The following is a 25,427-nucleotide window of genomic DNA, read 5'->3' on the forward strand; positions in this document are numbered from 1 at the left end:
AATCAATCAATCAATCAATCAATCAATCAATCAATCAATCAATCAATGTCGTGCCTTGACGTCTGCAGAAAGAACTCCCAGGTTGAGCAGGTAGACTGCCAAGCTGACTCCCGCTCAACGGCCACCTCCAACAGACTGAAAATACTAAGAACTAAGTTACTAGGCAGTTTAACTATATTAAGCGTAGTGCTCTAGAAAATTTTAGAATCAGATATATTTTATACATCGTATCATTCCTTTCAAATGCATCCTAATGTTCACAGTACACGTCACGTTTCACGGCCATCATCTTATACAGATTTTACGCAATTTAGAGAGTCTATTTTTAAGGCCCCTTTACAGCCACGTCACACCAACTTCATAGAACTCATAACTACACTGCGAACTCATTACCAACGGCATGGCGCTCTTTGGCCACACATGGCCCTTGCGCCATTAAACATCAAACATTTATTCATTCATTCAACTATTCTAAGCAAATGGAAACCCGTTAAATGCAATCTATCCACACGCGTTGGCGAAAAAAGCATCTGGCTGTGCTGATTAAGAAAACCATTCACTAGAATAGTCTCCCGAAGTGCCTTCGTGGCGTAACCTCACGAGAAAACACGCCAGCGTGATGTACACGTGCACACGCTGGGCTGCATGTTCGGAGCGGCGAACAAAAAAGAAAGGAGTTAAAGAACGAATCCTCCCACTACCTGTGCAACGACAAGCGAATCCATGTGCCTTCGCGCCTCGACAGCAGGCAGCGAAGTAGTGAGACTATATTTAGCCCCGCGGCCGCACCAGTTGAAAACGTGCCCATTGATCGTATCCGCGCCTCTGGGCAGCTGCGTCAATTGCCGCTGGCAGCCCTGTTGTTCAGATACACGGACTTGGGTCACAGCTCGCCGTCATTCGCTAGTGAAAGAGACGTGTGGTAAGGATTTATCCCTGCCTCTTTCTTGCCATAATGGCATCAAGGCCACGCACGCGCTAAGCCGCTATCAGCATAACGCTGCCGAACAATAGATCGCACATGCTCGTTCACGCGCCAGCAATAGCTTTAATCACATCAAATCCCGCTCAACTGGCGGAGGCTTAAAGCGAGCTCTTTCAGTGCGGGTTACGCTGGAGGCAAATCGCTCATCGCAGCATAAGAAAAAAGAGAAAGCACTTCACTTAGAGTAAGAGAGCAGAGTAAACGCGTACTTTGCCGAGAAAAGCAGGTTGAGGGCGACAAATGCAGGTAAATGTCACGCGTGACAGATAAAAGAAAAAATATTGTAAGGAGAGCTTCGTACTCGCGTCACTACTATCTAACCGTATAGACGGCCCCCCATTCATAGCTGTACTGTGGTGCTGCCTCAGCGGAGCCTATTATAGCCGCCACGCACGATGCTCAATCCTAAATCAGTTGCGGGCACGATCATGCAGGCCCCGAGAGGCACTTGTAAACACGGCCAGAAGAGAATTTTGCGTCTAAGACGCTATATTTTTCGGACTTGTAACGATTTATGTGATAATTCTGTAGGATTTGGTGCGGGAAATAGAAGCAACCTGGGCAGTTTGTTTTCAATATGCCATACACTTAAAGCCGCAGTAGGCGCTACCGTGAAAAACCGTCTCTTGCGATTCATCCACTGCACCGCACCGCATGTGGCGGAATTTGTTACATTTACAAGAAAAATTCAAGCAGAACCAACTTTCGTTTATGCTTTTGTAAGCGACACCATGCGCATTACGACAAGAGATGTGCTGCAGATATCAGTGACGAACGTGTCCATCAGCCACTATGACGGACCTCGCTGAGAAAGCAATACTTGCGTTTCATCACTAGACACGACATGTTAGGCCTAGTATAGAAACCTTTACCACAGTACGATGAGAGACGCACGACGAATTTGTTGATGACGATGATGCCTTATTTAATGAAACTGACCACTGTGGGGAATAGGCCACGAACCGGGTGGTAATATGATAAAACAAAGGGAAAATAAATGAATAATGAAGGTAAGAAATAAACCGATACCAAATGAAATGAAATAGTGTATAATAAGGTAGTCAGCCTTGCCTAGAGAGGAATAGTAATGTGCACTTAATATTAGACGAAAAGAATGAGTAAGTTATGCTTTGAATAATAATGATTATAATTACTGTAAATTTTGTGTTTTTGCAATCTGAATTTTCTAAATTCATAATTTATTGAAGGAGAAATAAATGAATTATAGAAAATGAGAAATATTAGTAAGGCAATCTGTTTGCGTCACAGAGTTAATTTAAATAGCTCGGCAAACGTTTCTGTGGCTGTATCCTAATACCGTTGCTCCAAGTGTCAGTAGAACAGTACTGCATAAAGGCAGTCCTGGATTACGCAGCGGAATTTCCAAACATCGTTTTTGTTGAGTAGAAAATCGCCGACACGAACCGGATGTGTAACTTCTATCTTCTATCCGTAGACTTCGGGCTGAGTGGCCCTGACACCAGCTATCACATGGGCGTGCTCATCCACAAACAAAAATTCTGGAGCGTGTCCTAAGTTTAGTGGAACTTGATGTTGGGCTAGTTCGTAGCTCGCCACATTGAAGTAATTAGGCGCAACCTTGCACTTCCGTATTCACGCACATACCCATACACGCGTACACTCACGAACAGCGCCCCCCCCCCCCCCCACACACACACAGCGCTGCATATGGGGGTGTTCTTGAATGTGTGCCTGTGTGGCTGTGTTCGTGAATGTGGGAGTGCAAAATTGCGTGCAATTAGTTCAATATGTGTCCTAAGTACCCGGCTCCTGTGTCTGCGGCGGACACTCATTTCCTGCTGTAGCGGTGGCCGGGAACTCGGGATATGAAGGGCAAGATACCGAGGGATCCCAAGCGCAAGCCTAATGCTCGTGGGGACTAAACCCACTGGATAACAAAAAATAATTAAGAAACTCATTTTTTGAATATTTGTACCATCGAGGATGCATGCATTTCTTTGAAGTTTGGTCTCTTGTACTACGCATTAACTGCGGCAAATTGCACGTTAATTAGTTAAATTTGAAAAATGCAGAAATAACAAATCCCGACAGAAGTGCAGTGTAACGGGGGCGCTAGGTACTTATAGAGACGGTTTTGAATTGATATAGACATTAACACTATAACAGCCAAACACAGCTCTACTTCAAAGAAAATTCGAAACTTGTTCACATTTAGCAGTTCACTTGTAGAAAAATAACCTCTCTGTCTTTCGCATCTCATTTCTCTCTCTCTCTAACAATGAAATATTGCAAATGGTAAATCCAGTATAGTTCCAACCTTAGGTCATAACTATTCACAATTGAAAAGTTGTTTCAGCGTATAAAAATAATACTATAGGCTATGCGTAAAGGTTCCTGCGCTATAATTGAAATTTTTAGAAATAAAACTAAACAAATTGTCCGAACGGTAGAGTAGAACCGTACAATGACAGCTGGTTTTAAACGTGAACGTAGCGCAAATGGTCTACGCATACACGCGACCGATCGCACCATCGGGTGCTTCGGTATACCGGCGTCTTGCTCAGAGGATCGTAATCGGGCTCACGGAAAGAGGACAACACGGCTCCTTTCAAAACGCGGCGCTTGAGAAATGCGCCATTGCAGGACGTGGCCGTGCGCCGTTATGCCGACACAACCCGTTCGCTGCCCCGCGGAGACCCATCCCCGAGTGGCCCAGTGGCGCCGATTGTTGGGACGTCATAAATGCGCGGCAACAGAAGCTTTCGCATGCGGTGCGGAAGCTCAATGCACGGGGGTGTGCCGACAATGCCTGCGCGTGGGCGTCGGCGGCGGCCGTAATGCGCCGAAGGGCGACATTTGTTTACCTAACCACCACGGCTGCGCGCTTCGGCGGAAGGCCAGGGCTTTATAACGGAGCTTAAGATGCCGAGCGATGGGGAGGATCAATAAGCCGATTCTGCGACTAAGCCGTACTAAGCAGCAAGCGGTGGCGACGCGCCTGTCCTTGTGCCGTTTTTTTTTATTTCTTTGGTTCCGAAGTGCGTCACGAACAAGCACGTGCTGCACCGCGATGCATGCATTCCAGTGCCAATGGGCGCCGATTTTTCTAGTTGTTCGCTTCGCTGTGTCTAAAAATATGCCCGCAGTTTCGAAGGCCTTTCTTAAGCTGTGGCGACACAAAAACCGAGGTGAGGCCGACAGTTTAACCTACGTCAGCCGCCGTCAGCTCTTTCTTCTTTCTTTCTTTCTTTCTTTCTTTCTTTCTTTCTTTCTTTCTTTCTTTCTTTCTTTCTTTCTTTCTTTCTCATGCAGAAAATGCAGAAAAGATAACTTCGTTCTCGGCGGCCGTGTTTATTTATGGGATCGCTTTTACGTAACGTCGCTTCGGAGAGAGGCCTGCTGAAAGCTGAAAAAAAAAAGAATTTTCTTTTTCAACGTGTTTCCACATGAAGATGAGCGCTGAATCTGTTGATGACATCAATGCGACGCGGATTTCTCGAAACCTTAGAGTCAAATTGTCCATTTTAACATACGAAAATATTTATTTTGAGGAAATTTTAGACTTGCCGCAGTTTATCTTGTACTTGACAAGTAGTTTCTCTCCATTTGCTTGATCTTTGTCTTTTTTGGGGACTTCTTGTCAGGCGACGACAAAGCTTAGTATAAGCTCCTTTATGTGTGTCAAATGTACGCTCGGGTGGCCTTTTTGTTTTAAATTGACGTGCGTGAGCTTATTCTGTTAATGTACATGACTCTGTTGGACATTTCAGGAAGAGTTTTATTTTCTGGCAAGCAAAACAGAAATGACGAATGGGACGTCGTCGGCTTGATATTCTTACATAGCTGAGTGCGTGGTTCGTCAATGTTCTTAGGGGGCAGCGGATTTATGCCACGTGTCCACGGACTTCCAATCCCACGTTAGTTGCCATGGCAGCGAGCGACCACTGTTAAACTGCCATTGCCGAATTCGCACAGAAGGCTCAATATGAAGGACTCTGAACTTTCTTCAAGCGCTGGTGGCGTATATGGTCTTACGTGCTGGCTTTCAACGGGAGAAACAATTACGCGGATGTGCGCTTTTGTGCTTGCGTATTCTTTGAAGACTTCCTTAAGTAGACTCTGGGCGCACAGTCTATATACTCAGTGTACATGGAGTGTTAAGGCTGCAACGCGATCCTAACGTACATACGTCTCTGGCCGTTAGTGGGCGTTGTTGCAGGAGAAAGCGCTTCTGAAAATTCTAACCTGCAAACGGAATTTTCGAACTGAAATCGAGGATCGCTCTGAATGGCCACGTGTGGCGCCAGCAGCAGTCATTCGGGTTTTCTTGTTTCAGGAATGTACTGTGCTCGGCGAATGAAACGCGCCCCAAACGGTGTCCATTGGGGACACCGAGTTTGCGCATTTTTATATCACATGAAAGTGGGAGCTTTTGTGATGCATTGTGAGTGCGATGCAGTTTACACGTACCAAAGAGCATGCCTGTGCCGTGGCCTACAGCTTCATGCCATTGAATCACTGCGAAACTACACCATGGAAATCTAGGCGCACGCTAAGCGCATTAACTGGAACCGTAGGTGCGAACGCAAATAAGTTTCCGCATAGAAAAATACATGCTTCTTAAGATAGAACCATTTCGGGGCGAACTTCCTTGAAGCAGTATGCAAAGATGTTTTTACAATAAACGAAGTGAGTTCAACCTAAATATTACCTGCCGCGGTGGCTTAGCGGCTATGGTGCTGCGCTGCTAAGCACGACGTCGCAGGATCAAATCCCGGCCGAAATGCAAAAACGCCCGTGCATTGGTAGCACGTTAAAGGTCCCCTGGTGGTCAAAATGAATCCGGAGTCCCCCACTAAGGCCTGCCTCATTATAAAATCGTGCTCTTGGCACGTAAAACCCCAGCATTCATAGATTCATTCAACCTAAAATTGATATCTGGTACATTGAGTGGGTCTTGAGGCGGAACGATGAGCACATGGTTTAAGCTTGTCTGCACTGTCTTTCAGATTGCCGCTTGCGCCGAATCCAGACGTCTTCAGGAATCTGCGACCTCTGCCCATGATCCCTCTGGCCCATGCTTCAAGAAGTTACCCGGAACCGCCAGATCGGACGATGTGATACGAGCTCCGCATCGTCGTTGGATTGAAGCACCCGACCGGCGTGGCTTCACCTTTGGCGAGCCCATCTGCGCATGGAGTACTACCACAGCGTCACCTGATCGTTTACGTCGTGCTATAAAGCCGAGGAGGGACGCTACGCTCTTCGGTGGGTCTTGCGGCGGCATGATGAGTATATGGTTTAAACTTGTCTTCATTGTATTTCAGGTAGGCCCGAAATACGATTTCCCTTGTTATAGAAATGATGGTTGATGTGTAGTGCTGCTACCTGGCCCACTGATGAGAGCATTATTAGTTTTATCTGTCCGTGGAATTTTGTTGCTGTTATTTGGTGACGTTGAGACCAATCCTGGTTCCGGCAAGTTACAAGAAACACTATCGCAGTTGCTCGCAGGACAGAAGAAAATTTGTTCCTGGATATCTTCTTGCACAGCCAAGTTTGCTTGCATCGAAGAAAGACTAAATAGGCTTGAGACGTCAGTACTACCAGTCACGGAAGTAATTACGCGTGTTCGCCCACTTTGCGAATGGAGCAGAACGTGGCAAGTGTAATTTAATTACAATAAAACTGTTTCAATGACCTTTTCAAATGAAAAACAAGCATTTCAATTTACATATTTTAATAAAGCGCGCAAGCTTGCATGCGTCCATACGTTCTAATATCTTGGTATTACTTTCTCCCTTGATCTAAAATGGTATGCTCACATTAAATGCATAACCAATAAGGCGCGTTGTGAAAATTGGGTATCTTAAAAAGAGATGCAACTAAAGAATGTATATTAACGGCATACACATCACTAATAAGGCCTCTACGTAAGTACGCGTCGGTTTTGCGAATGCCACATCATTACAAAGATACAGACACGCTTGACGCTATTTAGAAAATGAAAGCCATTAGACAACACATGCTAATAAGCTGCTGCTAAAACCTTCGGCCCATAGATGCACTTGTGATCGCGTTGTTCTGCTAATGGGTAAACCTATATCAATGCACCTATTGTTTTCACTAACCCTTCTCGGTCAAAGCCACCTAGTCTCGGCTCACTAGAAGATGCTATCGTCTTAACGTTGTTCCTTTGAAATCATCGATTGATTGTTTCAGGTATTCCTTTGTTCCACATACAATTGCGATTTGGAGTGACCTTGAGGGGTCCTTGCACGAATTATCGAATGATGAATTCACCGATCAATTGCCTAATTATGTTCATTAATCAACTATTTCTTCGTGATATTGCTTTCTCTATGTAGTTTGTTTTCTTTATTTTTTTTGCATCTAAGATGTAGTCTTCAGATGACTGAAAACATATATGTACTCACTTTTACAATTTCTTGCTATGCAAGATGGCAGTATCGGTAAATAAAACAATCCCGCAAATGATTTATGTAATTCGAGTGCTGGAATCAGTTCGATTGTCCCCTCACTTGTCAGAATCAGGCCTCCTTCTGCACTACAAGCATTGCCTCTGTCTGACAACCCTCGTTCAAAATTTTGGGTGGAAAATCCCCGCAGGCATACAAGACTTCCGACAGTAATTTCTTGGCGTTTCCAGCAAGCTTAAACAATACAGACTACTGGATAGCTTTTCAACTAATTGAACTGAGCACAGGTCGTAAAGTATTGTGGACTACTTCAGCTATCGTCTAAATCCCGTGTGCTTAGAAGCAAAGGAAAGTGCAGACCCCTCTGTAACGTCAAGACTCCTTCTGGTAGATCTACGCTGATCACGTCATAATACGTATTCAGACACTAAAGGTGGCGCGTGGATCTATAAGAGATTTCTTCTTTTGTGATGTCAAGAATGGAAAATTGCGGCAATTTATATCGTTCACTGGAGCCAGGACTTTTCAAACCGCTCAGACGCACAAAACGACGTTGAATAGAGACGATAAAGCTCGTTACATTACTACGCGAAAACTAAGTTAGAAGCGTTCCTGTTTTTAAGATGATACATATTCAATTTATTTTGAAGCACCACATGGCTGCCCTGGCAGCCTCACTAAGCATAGTTGCCGGCAGCTGGCTTTTGAACACTAGCTGCATGAAATTTTCGCTCTAACTAAATTAATAAATCAGCACATACAGCGTAATTATCTCTCTCTCTCTCTTCTTCTTTTACTGAAGCCGCATGAAATGTCCTACGAGTAGTCAGACCAGGGGATCCTTGAGGACTTACCTGGTTTCTTGACGACCAGATGGTGACACAGCTCCCATGTAGACCGTCAGGTCAATGCAGTTTTACATACGCGACAATACTTTCCGGATTAAAACTTCTGTAAACTGTCTTAAGAGTTCAGCAATTTAAGAGATGACATTAAGAGATGACATTAAGGGGAGGGCAAAACTGTGAAGACTGAGCTTATGCCGCCTAACTACACCTAATGCTGTGTTTCAAGTTGACCTGAAACCTGCAAACTGAACTTCCCTTGTGCCTTCGTGTAAAATAGCGCTTCACTTTTTTTTTAAATTCACTTTCAGTAGTCCTGGAAATAGCCATCGAATCTAGGAGATTGTGACTAACTTGCATCACTCACGTGAAACAGAAAGGCAGACGTGCAATCAAGGACGCAAGAAGGCACGAAAAGGACAACACACACATCCACTATCAACTGAAAGAGGTCGCATGGTTGCGGAAAGGAATGAGTACAATAATTTATGTGCGCATGCTCAGGGAAAGACGGCGCCAACGCGTCGATTACCGACACGTGAGCGCATTCGCGACAGATGCCGGAGTGCCCGCACGTGTCAATCAATTGACAAGATTGCGTTACATTCTCTCGACTATGCACATATATGTTTTCAGTGTTTTCAGTCACTGTGCGACCTTTCACTTGATAGTCGGGCTTTGCGTTGTCTTTTGTTCCCTCTTGCGTGCGTGTTTGTGCGCCTGTCTTTCAGTAACATGAATCTCCACCAACTTGTTCAAACTTCTGTCGTTCTCACATGAAAGTTTTCTCTTTGATGCCGGAGCATGCTATTTAAGTATACGTTTGCATTCTTTTTTCTTTCTTTTTTTATTGTTTGCTGTTGCATGCATTTGCACACGAGCCAAGATGCGCCGATAGGACGAGCGATACACTGTTGCAAGCCTAATTAAAACTTATTACCAGCCTTAGTGAACATAATTAGATAACATTAATTGTGTAACTCGCTTGATATGCGCCCTCTAATGAATGTCTACCATTGGTTATCGGTCATACTGTAAGAATGTGTCTCATTACTTTCCTCATAGTTTAAAGAAACACATGCGCCCTTGTGAACTATTATAATGCTTCAATGGGTGCCCGATTCTACTAGCGAAGAAATCATTCGATAAAGCTTACCTGAGAACGGCCCGGAATATGCATGGATTTTCTTGAGAATGGATTAAAACCGGCAGAAAGTCCTGCAATAAAGAGGTTTACGTAAAATGTAAAGAACAGTCACAAGAGCAGGAGCAAGTAGGAGAAGAAAAAAAGAACATGTGCAATCTGTAAAAAAATATATCACGTTTTCTAAAAAAACAAAGTGCATTTCTGGAAAATATCGATTTTTTAATTCTCGAATAGAAGTTGCTGAGAGGTTCAGTAATGTATTCTTTTTACTTGCACTCAAAAATTCGATTACTAAAATTTTTAGAACATGCTTCAGCTGACCACCATAGTAGTTGACAAGATTAGGTGAGCATAAGCTCAGATAACAAAACTATTTGAAGCGTAAACCATGAAGGAAATGCTAATGAAATCAGCAGGTGCGGGAACTTATCACTGGGACCTAAAAAAGTATTTAAATAAGACAATGCTGCTTGCCCTCTGTGAGTTAAATGCGAATATCCTTCACTAAAACCCCACACTCACACTTTGGATTGCCTTTGAAGATGTTATAAGCTTTCTCGTAGTGTGAAGAATTGGATCTTCGCATCCCAACTCCTCTTCAATAGCTTTTAGGAGGTCTGAAACACGGAAAGAAGCAATGAGTTGACGGGAAGGTTGACGCAATGGGTTGACCGCTTGGGATCCACAAGGGAGTGGATCTCTAACCACTCCCTTGTGGGGGCTAGATGTGTACTATGAATGTTGTGCAAAACCTATTTGCGGATTCAAATGTGCAACAGAAAGGGATAAATAAGCACTGAAAAATAAATATCACGCAATGCTCAGTTTTAGCAGGCATCGCCTTCAAGCCAGTCTACTTAACTATTACGAATGCGTCCCAAATATTCTCGGCGAAAAACAAAAGAATACAATGGCAAACTCACCGCTGTCCAGCTCAAAGCAATTTGTGAAGATGCACCAGTCAATTACATTTGCTAATTTCCGTGACGTCACGGCGGATACTCGAATGTCTTTCATTGTCGGCGTTTCTCGGGAACAATGTTTGGGAGCGCGAAGGCACAGAGAAAGGTGCACAGTGGTTTTGCTGGTGGAGTTCGTTCGTAATTGTTAAGCTGACATTTAGTATGATTCGTGTTTTCCTGTCTGACTATTGTTTAGTGCACTGCACTTTATTAGAGCATCGAGTACCCTGGCGTCGTTCCAATTAGAACTAATTCACGGATTCAGAAGACTGTAAACAAACAAACAAACAAACAAACAAACAAACAAACAAACAAACAAACAAACAAACAAACAAACAAACAAGTAAATAAATAAATAATAAGGAAGGTCGACCAGATTGGCGACACCAAGATTTTGCGTTGAGGCCGATGATGACAAATGCGTCAATAGGCGACGATTGGGTGTCGAGCAGGGTGTCAGTGCACTAAAGATTGTGTAGAAAAAAGGCTCGACAGATTATCATGACGTTAGTTAAGCTATATCTGCGGCTAACTAAGCTATCGGCGGTGTTATCAAATCAGATCATGGCAATTTTCGGTATAATCTCCATGCAACTGTTTGTTAACACTCTGCAATGATTTTCACGAATTATTGTATTTGTTACCCTAGTCTGCTTTGACTTTGACTTTATTGAAATTTAGACAATATACAGTTGTCCGGGTGAAGAGGGCTAAAGGCTTACCTGGTTATTCTTGCCGTCTTTATGTTTATTATTGCCAGCAGCCAACATATAGCGCATGTGACAGTATGTATACTTTCTTTTATGTTCATTAAAATTATTTATTGTTGTTTATTGCTGCTGCTGAATTGCATTATAAACCCCCGTTACCCGAAGCCCTACCAGGGCGATGTAATATACAGGGCGTCTTTTTTTATAACACAGAGATTTAAAAAAAAAGAAACTAAAACGTGGCGTTCTTGCAGACGAGTTCCTAAGCCAGGCGGACGTACTTGGCTGCTAGTAACGTGAGCTTCAGTAGACTAATTAAGCAAAATTGAATAACTAACTTTTTTAGTGCCTTTCGCAGTTTTCTAAATGCATATTTGGGGGCAGTAACATTTTAACGCACATCCATATTTCTAAAAATCTCGAATGTCGCACTTCATTCGAAATATTCGTCATGGATACATTCATCATTATTCGCTTCACTTAGAATTTGAAATTAATTTTTTCCTAGGCACTAGTAACCTTCATACAGAACACCGTGTTTACACAGCACAGCTAAACTGGAAAATGAAAGAAAGAATACAATGCGTATAAAAATAAACGTATAAGACAAGGACTAGGAAATAAAGAGCGAAGGCAGGGATGTTAACCACAAATGCGTCTGCTTGGCTACCCTTCACTGAGGGACTGGAAAGAAGGAATGGGAAGATAAGGTAGAGGGACAGAGAAAAGGACAAAGGTACCGTACAAGCAACTGCAATTTATTGAAGCGGCGCAGAACACATATACAGAGCATGCAGCATTATATTGGTTTGAACACGATGCAACCTCCACAAACAGACAAAAATGAAAGAAAAAATGAAAATACGAAAGACACAACGCAGCATGAAAAACAGCAGACACAAAGGGACCAAACAGCATGATTATACGTATGCTTTATTTCTAATGTTGTTTATTAACCTTCTCGCCTGTATTGCGTAATTTGCGCCGTACGCGCAGCTATATGATTTAAATGTTGCCTTTTGTGTATATGCATCCTGCGTCGGTCGATTCAGTAAACTTCATTCCTTAAGTTATTAGTGCTGCGCTCGTCTTCCTTTCTTTATGCCGTTGTCTACATTCTTTCTCGCTCTGCTTTTTCCAGTCCTGCCACGATTATGTAACCAACATTCCCAACTTTGTGTGCTTTCACTAAGCAGTATGCTATCTATCTGTCACTACTAGTCTTTTCGATGACAACACCAAGGAATGTCAGAGAAGCGTAAGAAAAAAGAAAAGACGTTCGCGACGAAGGTGTGGCCATGCGTTCGTGTTAAAAAGCATGCCCGAAACAGCTTTTGCAGGAGAGCAAACTCACCCAGGCAATGGTTCTTGATGTGAAATGTTTCGCCTTCCCACCAGCCGAGTTTGAGACACAAGTCCTCCTGTGTGCGACGCTTCATCTCTGTGTGGTTGACAATATAGTAATGAGATATGATAGAGAGTTCGGTGACAACGCGATCATGAATTATGGCAGACAATTTGTCCAATAGGTAATATGTAATAATCTATAAAAGGTTCTGCTCCACCCTCCTCTCCCACTTTCACACACAGAAATGATGAGAAAACAAACCCACACAAGAAGAAACATTCAACTTCATTTTAGGTAACATAATATGAGAAAAAAAAAACGTGCGGAATATTTCGAACATGAGGGAGGATGCTAATTTTCGTCGTCGTTTGGCTTTCTGTGTTTTGTGCTAATCAATGCAAGACATTTTTCGTATCATTAACACTCTTTACTCGCAACCGTTGGAAAAGCTGCATGCTTTAGTGACGTTTTGCTAGAGCCTTCCGTTGAAATGTTTTGCGGCACAGTTTATATTCATTAGGTATTTGATATACCTCGCCTAATAACTTTTTGTACAACAACGAAGTGAACTGAAGTTTTGTTTTCCTGTATTTGACACCCTCCGAAAAGGAATAGAAAGCGGAATGCGTAACCCCACTCTAAAGAATATGGTGGCATTTGTGATTAATCTTGATTTTTTTATCTATAGAGTCCTTTTTTCTACCGAATTAGCGACATCTGTTGAGAAACTACTCGCGCCTTTGTTCGGAAACAACTATGTTGAACTGATACGGTGAATGATTACGTTTCGCTAGACTCAAACACCTTTCATCGATGCAGACAGCTGTTCAAGCTCATTAAACAGCTATCTTCGCGGCTTATAAAAAGAGCTCGCGCAATTTATAGCAAAATCAACGTTGGTTCTACAGTCTCGCAAAATAGTTTCGGTTTGTATATGAAGCAGCACATGTACCATTTTGCAAGTTTCTCTATAACTCATTTTACATCAAATGATCAGCAATGCAATAGCAGAGAACATTTCGATCAATAAATACGTTTCATACGAAATAGCACTCCCTGTTTTAAATTGTCTATCAGTATCTATCTCTGCAAACGAATAATTTGCAATAGTAGTAACTAATTTGAAACGAATAACTGAGTAGACTAGTCGGCCAGTTGCCTATCATTTTTAGTCTTTTTGGGAAGTGCTGTTATACGTTCAAGCGCGGACACTTTGCACCTACGTTCAAAGGTCTCGCTTACGTAACATACATGCCGCTTCCAGTATATGATAAGTCAAGTCGATGCCATCCTTCTAAGGCGTGCTCGGTCACATAAGCATGCGTGCTGTGGGAAAGCATTTATTTCCACCTTATTGATCGCGACGCTGCTTTTTCGCGCAATCACCCACACAGGCGACCTTTACACCTGACCTTCTCGTCTGGCTTCTAGCGCACATAACGTTCATATCGCGTGTTGAAATGGATCACACCATCATGTTTTGGTTTCCTTTGGGGAGATCTGTAGGAAGCATGTTCGCTTCGTAACCATTATAATGCGTGTTAAGATAGTTTCAGGCTTGAATATCAGAAAAGTTCAAGGATTCTTTATTTTGAATTTGCTGTCCTGTTGGGCCTCACGCAAATAGATGTCACAACAAAAATCCTTACTGCTTTTATGTCTCGCAGTCACTCGCATAATAAAAATTTTATTGCAACCAGCAGTAAAGTTTTATGAAGCCGCATCTGTCTTAATATCGATAGACTCATTCCGCCAACGTTGAGTGGCCGTCTAAATAAACAGGAAGCAATACAGAAATAATATTTGGCGTACAGAAATTTAAAGAACTGAAAATATGAATCGCTAATGTTCAAAGACATCAAATTATTCAAGTTGGTGTTACTATCTAGTGGAGTAATTAAGGTATTAGAGAAGACAAATATATTGTGCAGACGCTGTAAGGGAAGTGACGCGGGACATGGCAACAGCGTTCTGCAAACGTCAGAGTGAAGACGGAGCCTAGGCAGTGAGGGAAGCGGACAGAGCATGAATAGCTTCCAGGTAACCAACACGGCAGACATTATGTGTGTGTCGTTCATTGCGGACATGTTGATTGGTAAATTAAATTCGGCAGTCTTTCGTGATTAGTTATATGAATGAAGGCCACAGATTCAATGTTGACTGCACAGTTAAAGCTTTTGAGCGGTATCACAGCGCGCAGTTGTCAGTCACAAGGCAAGGCTTTGCAACTTAACAAAAGCACTTGAACATTTCGATACAGCCAATGGTCAGAAAATTTTCTTGGCTAGTAGATTATAATCAGTCAAAAGATTTCATATGTGTTGCCGATGGCACGAGTGTGTGGCTCAAAGAACTTTTCAAGGCTAATGATGACGTGCGTATATACAATAAGCAACAAATGATAATAATAATAATTAAAAAGGCTAGCGCTTAAAATTTTGCACCAAGAAATTCACGAGTGAGTGGTTTTCGCACGTAATTCACACAAAGGTCGCGGAGCTGAAGGAACACACGTGGCATCCGACGATCCTCTTATATCCTTTGCCAGGAATCACTGACTTCTTGTCGGGTCCCGGAGATTACCTTAATGGTGAACCGACCAATTCCCAATAGACGCCCACTCAACAGCCTGTTTTGTAAGGCCCTGCTCGTTATAACGAGGAGAGAAAGCACGAAGAAAGCGTTTTCAACAAGCGCGAGAGTTCTCGATGCAAGTTACGAAAGTGCCTGCACGGAGCCACTCTGTCGAGTGGGAAGCTGTTCAGTCTAGCAATGAGGTCGGTAACTTGACACCTATTCTGCCACAGAGGCCCAGTTGGTAGGGAGGGACTAGGATGCCTAGGGAGTGCCTAGGATGTTGCCCCGGATTCAAGGTGCTCCCCAATGCATTTACAAGGCTATGGAACAACCTGCATAAGCACCACAGTCATAACAATTCACGAGAAATTTACGTTACTGCTGAATCAAAAATGAACTCCGAAATTAAATGTTAGCATTGTTTTTAATAAGGCGCCTTTTGTACCTTCGCTTGTGCAATCTTTTTCTCCCTCTTCCCATTTTTTAAGCACACAATTTGGTTACTTGGCTAAAAAATGCTAGCAATGAAAGTAGAGACGCAGCTGGCCTTTCACGTTTTCTCGAGTTATTCAGTTTCACGGTCTCACTTATTATTCGATGAACAATCAGAGGAGTTTAGGGTCATTGAAACAAAATATGATTAAACTTTACAGTGCAGGATCGTGCGTGGTTTCCACCACCTTCGTACGTTTTGCTCTGCCTCGCTGCCCCGGGCACCAAAATAACCTATACTGTTCCTGCACATTGTGCCCATTCCCTCCACCTATTTATGGCATCTGTGCAGCGTTTGGAAAGCATGCAGTGTCTTTGAGCTTCTTGGTATGTTGATATAGTGTTATCTAATCAGGGCACCTCATACACAAGGTTTCTATCATTCTGGGGCGCTTACAGGTGGCTCGGCGCCTTCTGTAATAGCGTCACTCGGCTATCATTAATTCTATCCGTATACCAATACAGTTCAGTCAAGAGTGCCTTCACTTGCACAAAGCTTGAAGGACTTTGCCGTTTGCTGGTCGATGCAATTTCTAGGTTTCGCATCAATAAGCGCCCTTTATGAAGCTCTTCTTTGACATTGCGACGCCTGCACACTTTTACTCGTCAAATAACGTGTAATCGCAAAGAAAAAAAAGGAAAAGAAGAAAAACATGTTTCGGAAACAAGATGGTTGTTTTAGCATCGCCCGCGTCCTCGCCAGCTTCGCCCGCGTCTGACGTCATGCCATCCGGCATGACGTCAGAATTCAAGGGGCACAAACCATATGTCCTGTCTGTGCGGTGTTCATTTAACACTTAACACACGTAAAGTAGCTTCGGTTTATGATTTATCCAAATATATACGCACTCGCCAAATGCATTTTGAAGGTTACCAATAAAGAGTGGGAAACGGTTCTTACAGAACGGGCAAAAGTTCTGACACTAAAAGATTGTTGGTAAGAATAATGTTTCAGTATTGGAGCGTGTTAGCTTGTAAACATTTCTTTAGGGAAGGCAAATGTCTTATTCGCGCAGTTATTTAATGATGAACCGCCAACTCGGAGCCTGTAATTATTAAGGAAGTTCCAGGTTCCGCTGATTAGCCAAGCGGGCGCGTAATCTCTATGGTGCATTAAACATGTCCCAGAGGGCGAGCAATTTCAAAGCGAAGTGTTCTTTGTGAATCTCCCCGGACTTTTCTGACCGTGGATGCTGGTTGGGTGGGTGCTGCTGCTGCTGCTCTTTTTGCCGAATAGCTGACACGCAGGAGAGCAATACCGCGGTTACTACACATGTAAGCGTCCAGGCTGCAGACCTTGTTTTCCAAGGAATTACTCAGTGATTACGCAAATAACATTACCGCAATTGCAACAAATATATATGTTGCTATCATGGATCTATGATAAGTGGACGATAAAAACAAAAGAAAAAAAAGACTACCGCGGGACATCAGTAAATGTGTCCTTCAACCTATTTTATGTGAGCAGTAGCTGACGGGCACAAATATATTTGTTTTTTTTTTGCGACGTACTTGCGCACTTTCGTGTCTTTGACCTTGAGTGGTTCTAAGGATCCCTAATCCGCGGACTGTAGTCCTTGTCTACGCCGACATCAAGTTATGTAAGAGTCATTGAAGATGAACCTTTTTTGTTGCACAACGCACTACAGAGTCGGTCATCTGAACCATAGGTCATGTACGAAGAGTAAGGAGGACGCAGTTTAACTGTAAGAAGAAAAAAAGAAAAAAGATTGGGTCTATTTGACTGTAACTTTCTGTGCTCTCCACAGCTTATAATCCACAGCGAAGACTGGATTGGTATTCTTTAAGTGGCATACAGACACCATCTCTTGCCAGCGATACCCAAGTGCGGTTACAAAGCAAGAAAAAAAATACAGGTACTGATCTTTCGTGCTGTTTCTTAATTCGCTCTAGGCTAATAGCGGAGAACGCTGCGTACTTTCAGGACACCCTTTTTGCAGAGGAACAACGCCGCTACGATTCACTACAGCCCAATGATACTGCTCACCCAGATCAATCTGAAACCACTTCCGTGAAGCGACATGGCCAAGAAAAAATAAATATGAAGGCATCGCTTTTAAAGTTAGGGATTTATTGTTTTGCGAATATTATTACAGTGCCTACAAGATCTTAGAGGTGCGCCCTAAAGGGTTAACGTGTTCGGTTTCATCGCTCGAACATTTCAGGAGAAGATATGTTGAAGATATGTATGAAGTTGCAGTCCAGTGCCTGTGTATGTCCTTTTTCATGTGTGCGTGAACGTGTCAATTTTCAGTGCACTGCTTCAATATCATGGCTCACCCACTAGCCCATCAATATCTCTTAAGCAAATTCTCGTCTCCTTTTGGGGAATGATGTCGATAGGGCCGCCCTTCCCACTTGCTTTAAATGCCAGTCTCTCACGCAACTCCATCGATTTCGCAGTGCCACCCCCACGGTGCCACTCATTGCCAGCGATTCTCCTCTCATGTTTCTTCTCAAATGTTGTCCCTGTCCGCCATATTATCACACGTCTTGCTTCACGAAGACAGGGAAGGGCTTCTTGGGCCACTTTCCGAGTTATTCATGAGAAACTTGGTGGTCTGTGCTTTGGAGAATGATTCCCGTAAACGCTGTCATGTCGAACGGATAATTATATAACGATAGGATGCACTAAAAGTACGTTGCTGCTTTACGGACGGAAGGAGAGATCGTGAGCAGTCGTGCATTTGATTCGAGCCATGCAAAATTTGATGCGACGTAGCACCGCCTAAGCACACCCGCGCTCGCACACCCGCGCATAGCACACCCTCTCTACGCAGCCAACGCCGACGCCTACACTCTAAAAACTGCATATTAGGTATCGCCGACGAAATGTGACTTTAGAATCATATACTGCAAGGTCATGCTTGTCATGCTTCTTCACAACTCGAACGGATGAAGGGTCAGATCGGCTGAAGTGCGCACTGGCTAAACTGTTTTATTTGGCATGTTCGCTGTAGGTCTCAGAGGATGTGTTTCTTGAGATTCATTTCTCTCGTGCGTCCAACAACATCAAAGAAGTAACCCTGAACTCGCTTGACCAAAAAAGCCGCGTAGGTTGATCAGCTCAAAGACGTATCCGAAAAGCTTGTGTTCTTAGAGTCCTGTAGGCTTCGTGGTCTGTTGGCACGTTGTTCGCATGAAAATTTCCTAGAAATCACCGACAAAGTTTTTGGTGTCTGAGTGAAGTGTTTTCTTTTTGAAGTAATCGATCTTGGAGAAAGCACTAAGGTGCAGTTTCTAATCACGTGAAACGACAGTGACTATACGATGACAGAAGCCTACCTACTTGTGACCACATTGACTGTGAAACAATAGCGGTTGGCCACGTCATTGCGGATGGAATAAAAGGTAAACCTCCTGGACTCGTTCTCTAAGAGAAGCGGTAAATTCCAGACCAAAGCACAAACCTATACTGACAATAACTTCAAAGAAATGTCCGTAGGCTGCAAATAAAGTGGTGCTGTTCTAAACTTTAGAATGCGTTTGTCGCACTTCTTAATCAGAAATTATGAACGTTCCTATGAATGCTGCATATAAGCCTGGATTCAGGTTTTTGTTGGACTTAAATCTAATTGAGAATTGCGAGTATTACCTGCATGCACGCGTGAAAGTGCCCACCGAGTCTACAAACTTTAACAGACACCTGTCTACTTAAGAAACTAGTAGCACTTTCATTGCTTTCTGCTCATGTAAATTTTCTTAAAATCTACAAGCAGTGGTTGATAAGCACCGCTTGTAGGGCCTCTAGCAAACCTAGACAATGCTAACTGGAACGCCGATGCATCTCTTAGCAGATTTTGGGGAAGCATATTTCAAAATCGGTGCTAGTCGTAGAAGTTGTGAGCAAATATGGCCAAGCAGTTCCTTTGCTTCAATTTCGCAATTGCAAGATATGCCCCGAAGCGAATAATTATAATGTTCATTTGTAAGTCTTTTCAATTAGCTACCTAGGCATTACGATTTGTGGTGCAAGTAGTGTGTGCCTCTTCTGGTAACACTGCTTATGAAGTCGAATAGCGCTATATCTTCCACGCAATAAAAGAATCTGTTCGTACTAAAAGAAGTGAAAAAAAAAAATATCCGGTATGTGTATAGACTACTCTATGTGTAATATGGGTAGAATACAGTATATGCACATGTGTTATATCTACAAGAATATTATGCCTATACATAGATTTAACAGGGCATAAGAGCATATGTGTATAACAATGTCGTTTCATAGGACAAGGAATAGCCAGCTCTATATTGCGTAAAAAAAATTAACTAAATTATGGGGCTTTAGGTGCCAAAACCACGATCTAATTATGAGGCACGTTGTAGTGAGGTAATCCGGAAATTTGGACCGCCTGGGGTTCTTTAACGTGCCGCTAAATCTAAGTACACGGGCGTTTTCGCATTTCGCTCCCGTCGATATGCGGCCGCCGTGGCCGGGATTCGATACCGCCACCTCGTGCTTAGCAGCTACTATATACATGCGCTACTATATCTTTTCTAGCTTGTCAGTAGAAACCAAAAAGGATATTATGTTCTCATAATGTAATAGTGCAAGGTCATCCTAATCGCGAAGAAGGAAAAGAATAAAACCCAGTAGTGAAAAAGGTGGAGAAAGAAGAAGCCACATTGGGTGTCGAACACGTGGCTGTTCGTTAGACGGTGGTGTCGCTGACGTGTCAGGTCTAGCTCTTCGCTTGCTCTCAGGGACGGGTTGGTTAAGTATCGGGCAGTTTTTCTGTACTTTTGTTGATTACTCTGTTTACTTCTTTTTTTCATTTTAGGTTGAAGCAGTCCCTTTTCTATATTTTGGTACATCTGAGACCGCACTGGTGTCCAGGAATTCTCATGTACAGCGCAGTTTCCCTTGGTCAGCGTCTCTTCGAAATGATGAACTACCTCTAGACCTCTTTCTCCTCAGCGGCGTGAGCAGCATTGCCGTAGCGCTGGGGCCGTTGAGTGGGGACTTTGTCAGGTTGAAGAACCTTAACGATATCCAGGAACAAGTGCATGCGGTGACTCCCAAGTACCAGTGTATCACTGATGTCCGGCAGTTCAGTCGAGGTGGGATAGTGTGCAGGTCGTCAGACCATGCATGTGTAGGGGACCTGCTGAAGCTTTCCTCGTCTGCATCCATCCCGGTGAGTGCGTATATACCACCACATCTTGCATGTACAAAGGACATCATGCGTAGCGTTGACTCGCAACTAAGTCTATCTGAGACCTCGGAGAAGCTCTTTGCTACAGTACAGGCGTGCGTGGTCGCTTTTTATTGTTGCAATCGCATTGTGTATAATAGGAGAGTCCCCTCTGAGTCAGTGATTGTGACTTTTGCCGGTACTTCTTGCCCATCGGAATTAAAGGGTGGCCTTTGGAGTTCAGAGTCGATCCGTTGGTGTCACGTCCCCTACAATGCCGGAATTGCTGATGAGATGGCCATACTACTGGCATCCGTAAATCTGATTTACGATGCTGCAAATGTAGTGAGGGTCACTCTAATGGTAAATGTATGGCCCAAGCTGAAAAATGTTGCCTTTGTAGTGGATCACAACCCACTGAATATTCAAACTATCCAGCCCTAGTGCAAGAAACGTAGGTGTTAGGAATAATTGACAAAAGGAGGTGTTCTAGAAGAGAAACTATTGCTACTGTTGAGAAGAGGGCTCACGGGTACGCTGGCGTAACAGCACGTCAGCCTTCTTTTACAGGTGCGACAAATTCGCAGGCAGTTGACGCTGCAGTTGAAAAAGCAATGTCAAACGCAATGAAGCGATTAATAGCCAGCACCTCTGAATGCATATCTCAAGTGGTCATTACTCAGATTGCTAATCTTCTGCGGATAACACCAGATATGGCTCCTGGCACCTCTAAACTGCCACCTGTTAGAGAAGTGAAACATAAAAATAATGATGGCGCGTTTCTCTCTGAGAACAGCCACGAGATCTCCGAGTCTTCATCGAATCCTGGCCAACAGCATACGCTAGACTTGCACGTCTCCGCAGACGTTGAACTTGATGCATGGGCTCAAAAACATAGCGCGTCTCTACTGGACAGAGCTTATTCTACGTCACCTCAGAATAAGTCAACAAGTCTCACTCAGTAAAGTTATAAAGAACAGTTTGGAGAAGGTCCTTTCTACTGCAATTATATCCTTAACATAGGATCATTGAGAGCATTGCAATGGAACTATCGTTCGATGTTTGCTGATTATACGAATTAACATGTTGTACCGTTCAACTAAGTACTGATATCTTATAAAAAACTTGGCTTACCCAAGATTGAAATTTTCATTAAATAATTTTAGCTCATTGCGAATAGATCGATCTTCGAGAGGGGGTGGTTTACTTATAATGATATCATTCAGATTTTGCCATAAGCCAAAGATAGCTCTAAAGCTCTTGTTCCGCGAGTTTTAAATACAAATGTTAGATACAATACTTCCTGCCTGTCGGACATTTTTCATAGCCAATGCATATTTCCCTTCAGGTGTTCGTGACACGTTCCCTTTTGGTACTGTAATTTCTACTTGTGCAAAGAATATTTTATCAACGAGAGGCTTTAACTTCCATCATATTACATGGGATTTAAAAACAGACCAGAGTGGCTCTCACATGTGGGATTGGTCCCAGGAAACCAATCTTACATGTGTAAATTCAAGACGACTTACTTTCATCAGAGGTCAGGCTGCTTCTGCACTTCTGCAAGCTCGAGCCTCTCCCCGTTCGCCTAGTCAACTGTTAATTATGCCACCAATAGCGACCATATACCGGTCACTTTTTATACCATTCGTCGAGTAACCGCCTGAGTTTCTAATGTCCGTACTTTCATAAAATACAGTAGATTTAAAAATTTCTTGTGATCCTCTTTGGCTTCTCCCATTGATGCTAGTCCTAATTGAGAGCATTTAGCATTTGTTATGTTTTAAAAGATTCCCGGGAGAAATCTCAATTAGTTGTAGAATCAGTTAAAACGAACTCTTCTCCTTGGTGGAATGATGCTTGTTCGCGTGACTACAAGTGAAGGAAGGCAGCTTGGAATAATCTGTTACATAATAAATGCCCTCAAAACTGGACGGGTTATAAATCATATGCAGGTACTTTTAGACACGTATATAGTGTTCAAGGCAAAGGATGAATATGACATTTAGCATTTTGAATTTCTTTCTGAATCAAATCATAAAAACGCATTATATAGCTCTCTGCGCGATAAGAAAATAATTCTACGGCCAATAAATGAAGAATCCCCAGTTTTGTCGTTCGAAGAAATAAAGGATTCATTGGAGGTAATCGGTAGAGGGTTGGATCGTCGCTTTTCGTCGCAACTTCCATTAGCTCCACTGATATCACCAATTAAGGAAGATTTCAAGGAAATTTCCAAGTCTGAATTATTACATATTTTTTTAAGGTTTCCATCAGTGGCTCCAGGCCCCGATGGAATCACTTCGTTCATGTTGAAAATTTTTTATGAAGAAATACAAGATTATTTATTCGTTCGGTCGCATGACTGAGTTAGCTAGATTACGTGAGGAGGTATATTACAGGGGAGCTGCTTGGCTCAGTAACCAACTAGATGCTCTTGAGTCTGCGTGGTATTCCTCTTCCTAATTTCCTTGCTGCGCGACAGATTTCAGGAGGCGGCCTTGCGTGCTTTGAGAAGTTTTTTGAACTATCCGTCTCTATAATTGAATGAGTCGGTATACGGCCATGCTGCTGTCTTTACATAGGACACAGCAGCAGAGCTCCATGCGATACTATTGGCTCATGGCTTGATTCAAGCTCAGGTGCACCCTTCTGTGAGGCCTATTCTAAGAGACTCAAACTGAGCTCTTTAATGCTGAGTTTTGAGGCTGAGCGACTTTGAGCTCTTTAATGCCCAAGCTCACTCAGGGCACCTTAAACGTACCCAGAGCAGCTGTGCACTGACATGCAATCTCCGGATGTATATATACTTCATTTGCCTGGGCAGAGAAGACATATAAGCGCGTTGTTAACGCTGCCAATGATTATGCGAGCAAGAAGAATGCTCCGGTGCCAGAGGCATTCAGTGGTGAACGCTGCCGAAGGCGGTTCCTTCGTTCGTATGTAACAAACAAACGGGCAGGGCCTAGTCTGAGAGAATCGCTGCCATGATGTAAGTGTTGTATTCTGTCATCTTGGTCGTAAATTTGCCTTTCAATTGACCACGAGCGCACCAGTAACAAAGGTGACACCGAAGAAGGCAGCATGGGAGACGACGCGCGGACGTGGCGTGACATAACGCCCGTACGATCTTACACACCCTTCACCCAAAGTAATTATGCACGCGCTCGTAATATCTCTATTCAATGGTTATATGACCGCCGACTTGCTAAATCGGAGACTTCGCACATTTAGGTTCGGCGCACTTATAGTACGCAAAGTTGTCGTAGGTTACACGGTTGTATTACCTTAATCCAAGAAGAGCATGCAAGCGAAAGGCAATAAAAAGACGACCTGTCAAGGGAAGTACCAAAGCGTAAAATCAAAGGCAAACAATTCCGAAACTACTCTAATCTATTCCATTTCCAGGTTCACTGAAACTCGTAACGGCGAGTTCACTGAAATCTCACTCCAAAACGTGCCCTTGGGATTGCACGCTTAGAACCCAGTTACAGAGGTATCACACATCGAATTTCTATGTAATTGCGCGTAAAAAGAGCTTTGATCAATTATTTCTTGTTCGCATTTCAATTAATGCTGATAGTGCCCCTTATGATTGATATATGGTACATGATCTCCTCAAGGTGACTATTCGTATTATGATTTAGAGGAGATTGATAAGCGAATACAGTACTAGTAACGTTGTAGGCGAATAAATAACTGCATAACGTGTGTTGTGTGGTAGAAATACGGCTAGTATGTTTATGAGTTATTGCAACTCACAGACTAGCCGGTTAGTTACGTGACTAACTATGCACCAGACTAACCGATTGGTCAACTGTTTGGTGAGTGAGAGATGCGAGTTGCTAGTTGCCTGCTAGCTGCGTGCACAATTATAGCTAAATGACTGTCTGCTTACTGCAGCTCTGGTTAGCCTGGTGCTGTTAATTTAAGCAATTGCTTGGTTGTTACCTCAGCGACTAATTGTTATAGAACGGATTTAATTACAAAACTACCTATCATACAGTAAAAGAGCAAGTATGATATGGTACTATTGCGAAAAGAGCAACATTTATGAAATCGCACAAAGGTCTCCTTTTATGTTCTATGTGATGAGCATCGCTTTTTTGTCGCCTAAGGGATACTTGTTAAACAGACAAATGTATTAGGTATTGCTTTGGCAGGCGTTACGCCGACTTGCCAAAACACCAGCAGAACAGCTGCCCAGAAGGAGCGCAGATGGATCGCTGTAGGAGAAATAGTGAAGCGGAGCCTTCAACAAGCCTGAAGCGCAAACATTGCGAAAGCATTTGAAACTTCCCTAGATTACTAGCGACTGATGAAGAACAGAATGGAAACGATGTCGATATTCCACAGGAAATGTTCACGTTTTGTGGTTCTAAGTGTGTTCAAGAAAGCTTACTGCCTGTTCCTGCAACCCCAAATTTCTGTGTGTTTCAACGTTTCTAGTAACCTGTCTAAAGAAGGCTACTTTTCAATGCCAGAGCTCACGTCCTGTGACTGCATCCTGCATAGTGTGACTGAATTACAACCAAAAAAGGGGAGTCCCTGAAGTTTGCATGCGCTGTTGTTTTCCTAATCGCTGGTAACTAATGGTTATGAAGCTATGTTATTGCAGCCCATTCTGATTACTTTCATTTTGTCACTGAATCGTATACCAAAGCTATAAACAGTTGGCGAAGAAAGAAATCCAGGCTGAAGCTCAAGGCCTTGGTAGAGGCATAAAGTTGACATAGGCTTTCTCGTCTATTTTTTTACCATTGCAGGTTCCCATCTTTCTTTGAAC

General features: G+C 43.1%; 1 protein-coding gene across 1 annotated transcript in view; it reads left to right on the forward strand.

Moving 5' to 3' along the window:
* The first annotated feature begins 6,088 nt into the window (after positions 1–6,088).
* LOC142572643 (neuroligin-4, Y-linked-like) overlaps positions 6,089–25,427 on the forward strand; it is a 745,917-nt gene continuing 726,578 nt past the window's right edge. The window contains exons 1-2 of the mRNA XM_075681902.1: positions 6,089–6,235; positions 20,288–20,644. The gene's annotated coding sequence lies outside the window, so the exon portion shown is untranslated. The remainder of the gene's footprint in view (positions 6,236–20,287; positions 20,645–25,427) is intronic.

The sequence above is a fragment of the Dermacentor variabilis genome, chromosome 2 (genome assembly GCF_050947875.1).
Source record: "Dermacentor variabilis isolate Ectoservices chromosome 2, ASM5094787v1, whole genome shotgun sequence".
NCBI classification, from domain to species: domain Eukaryota; kingdom Metazoa; phylum Arthropoda; class Arachnida; order Ixodida; family Ixodidae; genus Dermacentor; species Dermacentor variabilis.